Raw genomic sequence first — 6,438 nt, 5'->3', positions numbered from 1 at the left:
CATCTGAAGGATGAAAAACGATAAACGCATAACAGCTGAAAGTTTTGCGATAGCATACTACGTGACGAACAGGCCCAAGGATGGACCAATACGTGTAGAACAATAGGGGACGGAAATAATGAAGAGCTCTAAAAGACTAAATGACTAGACTTCAGTGAAGATTTTTTTTTTTTTTGTTACCTTACCGTAAAGCTAGGATTAACTTATCGTCAGTGCACACGATTTATTCAATTACGTGAAATATATTAGTGTATACACTGTACACAAACTTTACAGCAGTAAATACGATTGACAAGGCCTTGACCGAAACGTCAAGACTCACCTCTCCTCACGGCACATGAACTTGTCGTTTTTTGTTTTACTTTTCTTTAAAAAAATGAGAGAAAAAAAAACATGTTTTCATTGCTTAATGTAGATACATGCATATGTGGTGACTAATAGTGTAAAATGACAGGCTGACAGAGTGACACAAACAGACAGACAACCCAAGGAGACAGGGATGAGGGAGACATCCTGCCATTAAGACGTTGGATGTGGTCTCTGTGCTGACTGGGGATCGGCGTGACAGAAGTGCGGTGAAGAATATTTGAAAAATAACAATCTCTTAAGAATTTTTCTCATTTTCTATTCTTTCTACCCCCACCGTCAGAACCAATGCGTTCAAAAAGATTCAAACTCAACCTCATCTCCCCACTACATATACCTCCACTGAAATTATATCAATTAAATGCTTAAAACTTCAAGTGATGCCCCAGCGGTTATGTTTCATTTGTTAATCATTGATATTATAGGGATCTTAGACGGCTATAAAACACCAAGAAAAATATCAGAAATGCGTTTTTAAACATAGAAATTCACCGTTTAATTTATACTTTTATGTATTCCGCATAGTTATGTGTACTGGATGTACACACACACACACGAGCGCGCACGTGCGCACATGCAAAATATACACACGCATACAGATATATATATATATATATATATATATATATATATATATATATATGTATATTCATGAATATATATGCATATGAATATATATTCATATACAAGCGTATATGAATTTACAAGCGTATATGTATATATAAGCGTATATGAAAGAAATATGCATGTACCCCCCCCCACACACGCACATATATATATGCATATATATGCATATAAATATATATTGTTATATATATATACAAGCGTATATCAATGCATTATGTATACGCACACACACATAGATGTATATAAATGTATATAAATGTATAGGCATACATACTTTTATAACTGCTTAGCCTGTGTATATATATATCAGTGTGGAGTGTATTGTATTTGTGTGTTACCATGAGGAGTGAGAGAATGGGTGGGAGTAAGGACAAGAGAGTAAAAACCATTCTATCTTTAGAGCCCACTAACACCCTCGGGATCAGCAAATATTTAACAAATACATGCACACACACGCACACATATGCTCTCTACCTCTTACTCTCTCTCACACATATTCGTAGGAGGCATGCATATATTTTGAAATTCCCTTCACATGTATATAATTATTGATGTATATCATTATAGACACATTTATGATTACAATATACATATATATCTGCATGTGTGTATATGTGTGCGTGTGCGTCTGTGCATAAACGTATATGAGTGTGAATGTGAGCATGTTTTTTGCGAGTGTATGCGTGTATGTGAGTAGGTATATACACACACATGTATGTACTCACAAACAAGTAAAGAAAAAACAAAGCTAATATAGCTTGCACTGTTGGCGATACCCCTCTTCGGTTGCCGACTGCAAATCATAGCCATCTTGGTCGCCTTTTAGCGATACTTAGCATTATTGATAATACTTAAAAATGTCCAAGTTTCTTTGTTCCGTATCAGTAACACGTTTTTATTTTCTGTTATCCATGCATCCACCACTAACCACCGGGTGCAGCTGTAACCACTCCAACCTAATACCTGCATGGTTGACTGTGATCTCAATTTCATATAAATACGAAAACATCGCGTTGGCTTCATCAAATAATTCTTTTTGAGATTGGCATAATGCCAACAATTTCGAGCGGAAGACCAAGTCGATTTCCCCTACCCGGTACTTGAGTAGTATTTACTTCATCGGCGCCACATGGATGAAGGGCATTTTCGCCCATGGCAAAATTAGAACTCAGAACGTAAAGATCCACAAGAAATGCCGCTGAGCATTCCATCCGGCGTGCTAAGGATTTTGCCAGCTTAAAAGACTTAAAAGCTTAATAAAATAAAAGAAAAAGATAATAATTGTCTCAAATTTTGGCCCAAGGCCAACATGTTCGGGGGAGGGGACAAACCGATTACACCAATTCCAGTGTTTTACTGGTGCTTATTTTATTGACTCCGAAAGAATGAAAGGTAAAGTAGACCTCGGAGGAAATTTGATCTGAGAACGTCAAAATGGACGACATTCCGATAAGCATTTTGCCCGGCGTGCTAACGATTATGCCATCTCATTGCCTTAATAATAATAATAATAATAATAATAATAATAATAATAATAATAATAATAATAATAATGATGATGATGATGATGATGATGATGATGATGATGATGATGATGATGATGATGATGATGATGATGATGATGATGACGATGACGACGACAACTAAGAATATTGGAGCTGCTGCCAGGCTCGAGGTGATCCAGAAGACAGCGTTGTTGGGTACAGCTCACATTCTAAGGAGAGAATTATCTCTTTGAGTCACAGGAGAAGGCACTACTTGAAACCTTTGGTGGTTCGTTATTGCCTGCTTTCAAGTAAAGAATAACCGGTAATTAAGAACTATCCGAGAGTCTTTCATAATAATAATAATGATAAATTCAAATTACGATAAACGTAAACAAACAAACGAATTTTGTTTTTGGAAGCGTTGAGATATCTTAGTAAGTTAAAGAAGTGATTTTAAATTCTCAATCGCAGGATAATGCTAATAATAAAGCCTGAACAGGATAAACTACCCCTATTTTGCAGAAAAAAGTGTAGGTGGTTAAATAATAATAATAATAATAATAATAATAATAATAATAATAATATTAATATTAATTGCTGCACAAGACCAGAGCCTCCCCACCAGAAATTACCAAAAACACATAATGAAAAGAAATATAACAAGTAACTGTAGAATATGTGGAGATCGACAAGAAACAATAAATCATTTTATCTCTGGCTGCCCAGTCCTGGCTAAGAAGGAATATATTCACAGACACGACAGAGCTGGGACCTATATACACTGGAAGCTAAGCCAACACTATGGAATAACAACAGAAAAAAGATGGTATAAACACACACCAGAAAAGGTCACAGAAAACGAGAAAGCAACCATACTCTGGGATATGCCAATACACACAGATAGAGAAATTAAGGCCAATAGACAAGATATAGTTGTCAAAGATCACGAAGAAAAAAAATGCTTTCTAATTGATGTATCAATACCAGCAGATGACAACGTTTCTCTAAAAGAAATGGAAAAACTTTCAAAATACAAAGACCTGGAAATAGAGATAACTCGAATGTGGAATCTAAAAACAGAAACAATTCCTATCATAGTAGGTGCCTTAGGTATAATAAAAAAATATTCAGACAAATACATAACAAAAACACCAGGACTTACAAATATATATAACATACAGAAAATTGCACTACTGGGTACTCCACACATTCTACGCAAAACACTTTCAATACAGTAAACATAAGAGCACCACAGCAAATCACAGCACATACCCAAGGCGCACAGAGCTGCGCTCGGTAGTGAAGTGAAAGCACGTTATAAAAATAAAACTACTGAACAATAATAATAATAATAATAATAATAATCTCGTTAGAAATTAGCTGGTGAATGGATTTGCTGGACGGAAACTCAAAGGAGCCCGTAGTGTGTGTATATATATATATATATATGTGTGTGTGTGTGTCTGTGTGTGTGTGTGTGTGTGTGTGTGCGTGCATGTCTTTAAATTTGTCTCGCATCACTGCTTGACAACCGGTATTGTTGTATTTAGGTCCCCGTAACTTAGCAGATCGGTAAAAGAGCCCGATAGATTAAGTACTAGGCTTAAAAAGAAAACAAGTACTGGGGTCGAATAATTCGACTAGAATTCTTCAAGGCAGTGCCCCAGCATGGCGCAGTCCAACAACTGAAGCAAAAAAAAAAAAAGATAAAAGATAAAACGTATACATTAATCTAAAAATGAATGGAATCGTTTACCATGTCTGTCTCTACATACATATAATATATCTTTTCTACTGGAGGTTCAAGGCCTCAGATTTGTGTGGAGAGAACTAGTCGATTACATCGACCCCAGTGTTTCACTGGTACTTAATTTATCGACCCCGAAAGGATGAAAGGCAAAGTCGACCTCGGCGGAATTTGAACTCAGAACGTAGAGACGGGTGAAATACCGTTAAGCATTCACGCTATTCTTTTATTCTTTTAACCGTTTAGCCTTTGGACTGCACCCAACCTGGGGCATCGCCTTCAAGGATTTATTCAAATAAAACTACCTCAGTATTTATTATTATGAATCTGATGCTTATTTTATTGATACCTTTTGCCGAACTGTTAAGTTACTAGAACATAAACAAACCGCAACGGTTGTGAAATCAGTGAGAGGAAAAGCACAAGGACACGCACACATACATACATGCCCTCACACGCATACTCACACTCACATGCATATACGACAGGCTTCCACACAGTTTCCTTTTATTAAATTTATCTATAAAATACATTATTTATGTATGTGATACAAGTTATAGTTTAAAGCAGGGTTACTCAACCATTTTTTATCTACGCACCCCTTTGATTACTATTTCATTCTGGGGGGTCCATTCGATGTTTAAAAGCTAGTTTTATAGATAATTCTTCCAAAATTCCTATTTTGTCTGTCATACATTAACTTGTGTAGGTTGAACTATGTAAAATGTTAGAGAAAGAAACCTGGTTGTTGCTTGCAATACATACCAATATATACATCTAAAGCAAAATTTTTTTAGGGATCCTTAAGATACTATTGTCGGTCCCCAATTTACTGCTTTGTGGCATGGACCCCCAAACATCTATTATGGACCATCAAGGGCCATATGGACCCCAGTTGTGAACCACTGGTTTAAAGTAATATTTACAGCATTTCATCAGACGGTACAGACGGAAGTTTACATCAGATACTTACAGCATTTTATTATGATAAAAAATGCAAAAGTAGCGAGCTGGCAGGATCGTTAGATCGTCGGAAAAAAGTGCATTGTGTTATTTATTTTAACTCTTCTCATTTAAAATTCAATTTCCATCGAGGTCAAATTTACATTTTATCCTTTCAGAGTCGATAAAATAAATACCAGTTGAACAATGAGGTGGATGTAATCGACTCATCCCTTCCCCTAAAATTGCTACCCTTGTGGCAAAATTTGTATCTATAAACTATTAGCACGCTGGGCGAAATGCTTACCGATATTTTGCCTGTTGCTAAGTCCTGAGTTCAAATTCCGCCGACGTTGACCTTGCCTTTCATCCTTTCGAGGTCGATGAAATAAATACCAGTCGAGTACTGGGGAAGATGTAATGGACTATCCCCCTCCACCAAAACTTCATGCCTTGTGCCTATAGCTAAAAAGATTATGATAAAGAATGCAAAAGCATCGAGCAGGCAGAATCGTTAGCTCTTCGGCAAAAAAAAGCACTGCATTCTTTGTTCCAGCTCTTCGCATTTAAAGTTCTATTTCCACTGAGGTCAACTTTGCCTTTTATCTTTTCGGGGTCAACAGAATAATTTACCATTCAAATGCAAGGGTGGACGGTATCGACTTGTTCACTTCACTCCAAAATTGCTGGCCTTTTTCATAATTCAGTCGTCATTATTGCTTAACTTATATAACTAATAAGTTAGTACTATTCTTGGTTTGTGATCTAAAATCTTCCTCGGAACAAATTTTGTTTATAAACTGAGATGTAATAATACAACCTGGCAGGTTGCATTATTAAGTAATAACTTTAAAGTATGTACTACTCTTAGGTCTACATAAAACTCAGATGCAGTTAGCCATGGTTTTAGCAAATATACTCTAACTATACAACTATATCACATCACTGACCTTCACACATGTCATATATAGTAAGTACGTGCACGCACGCATAGTGTGTACGTGTGTGTGCATGATAATTTCCATCTGATTCTTTTCGATGTAGTTTTGTATCACTTGGGGATAAATCCATAGTAAGTATTAATACGCTGTCTTCGTTTTCATTTTGATCTGTAGCTTCTGTTATATGTCTTGACTGTGCTCCAATTCATATCAATTTTTTTCATTAATAGCCAGCTCAAATATTCCTGCATCTTTACCCCTCCCCCCTCTCTCTCTCTGTCTCTCTCTATTTCGCCCGCTGTCTTCTCATCTGAGCTTCAAGTGTCTC

Source organism: Octopus bimaculoides, chromosome 11 (genome assembly GCF_046866305.1).
Source record: "Octopus bimaculoides isolate indiv1 chromosome 11, ASM4686630v1, whole genome shotgun sequence".
Taxonomy (NCBI): Eukaryota; Metazoa; Mollusca; class Cephalopoda; order Octopoda; family Octopodidae; genus Octopus; species Octopus bimaculoides.
The sequence above is the reverse complement of the archived record's forward strand: the minus strand, read 5'-3'. Positions refer to the sequence as shown.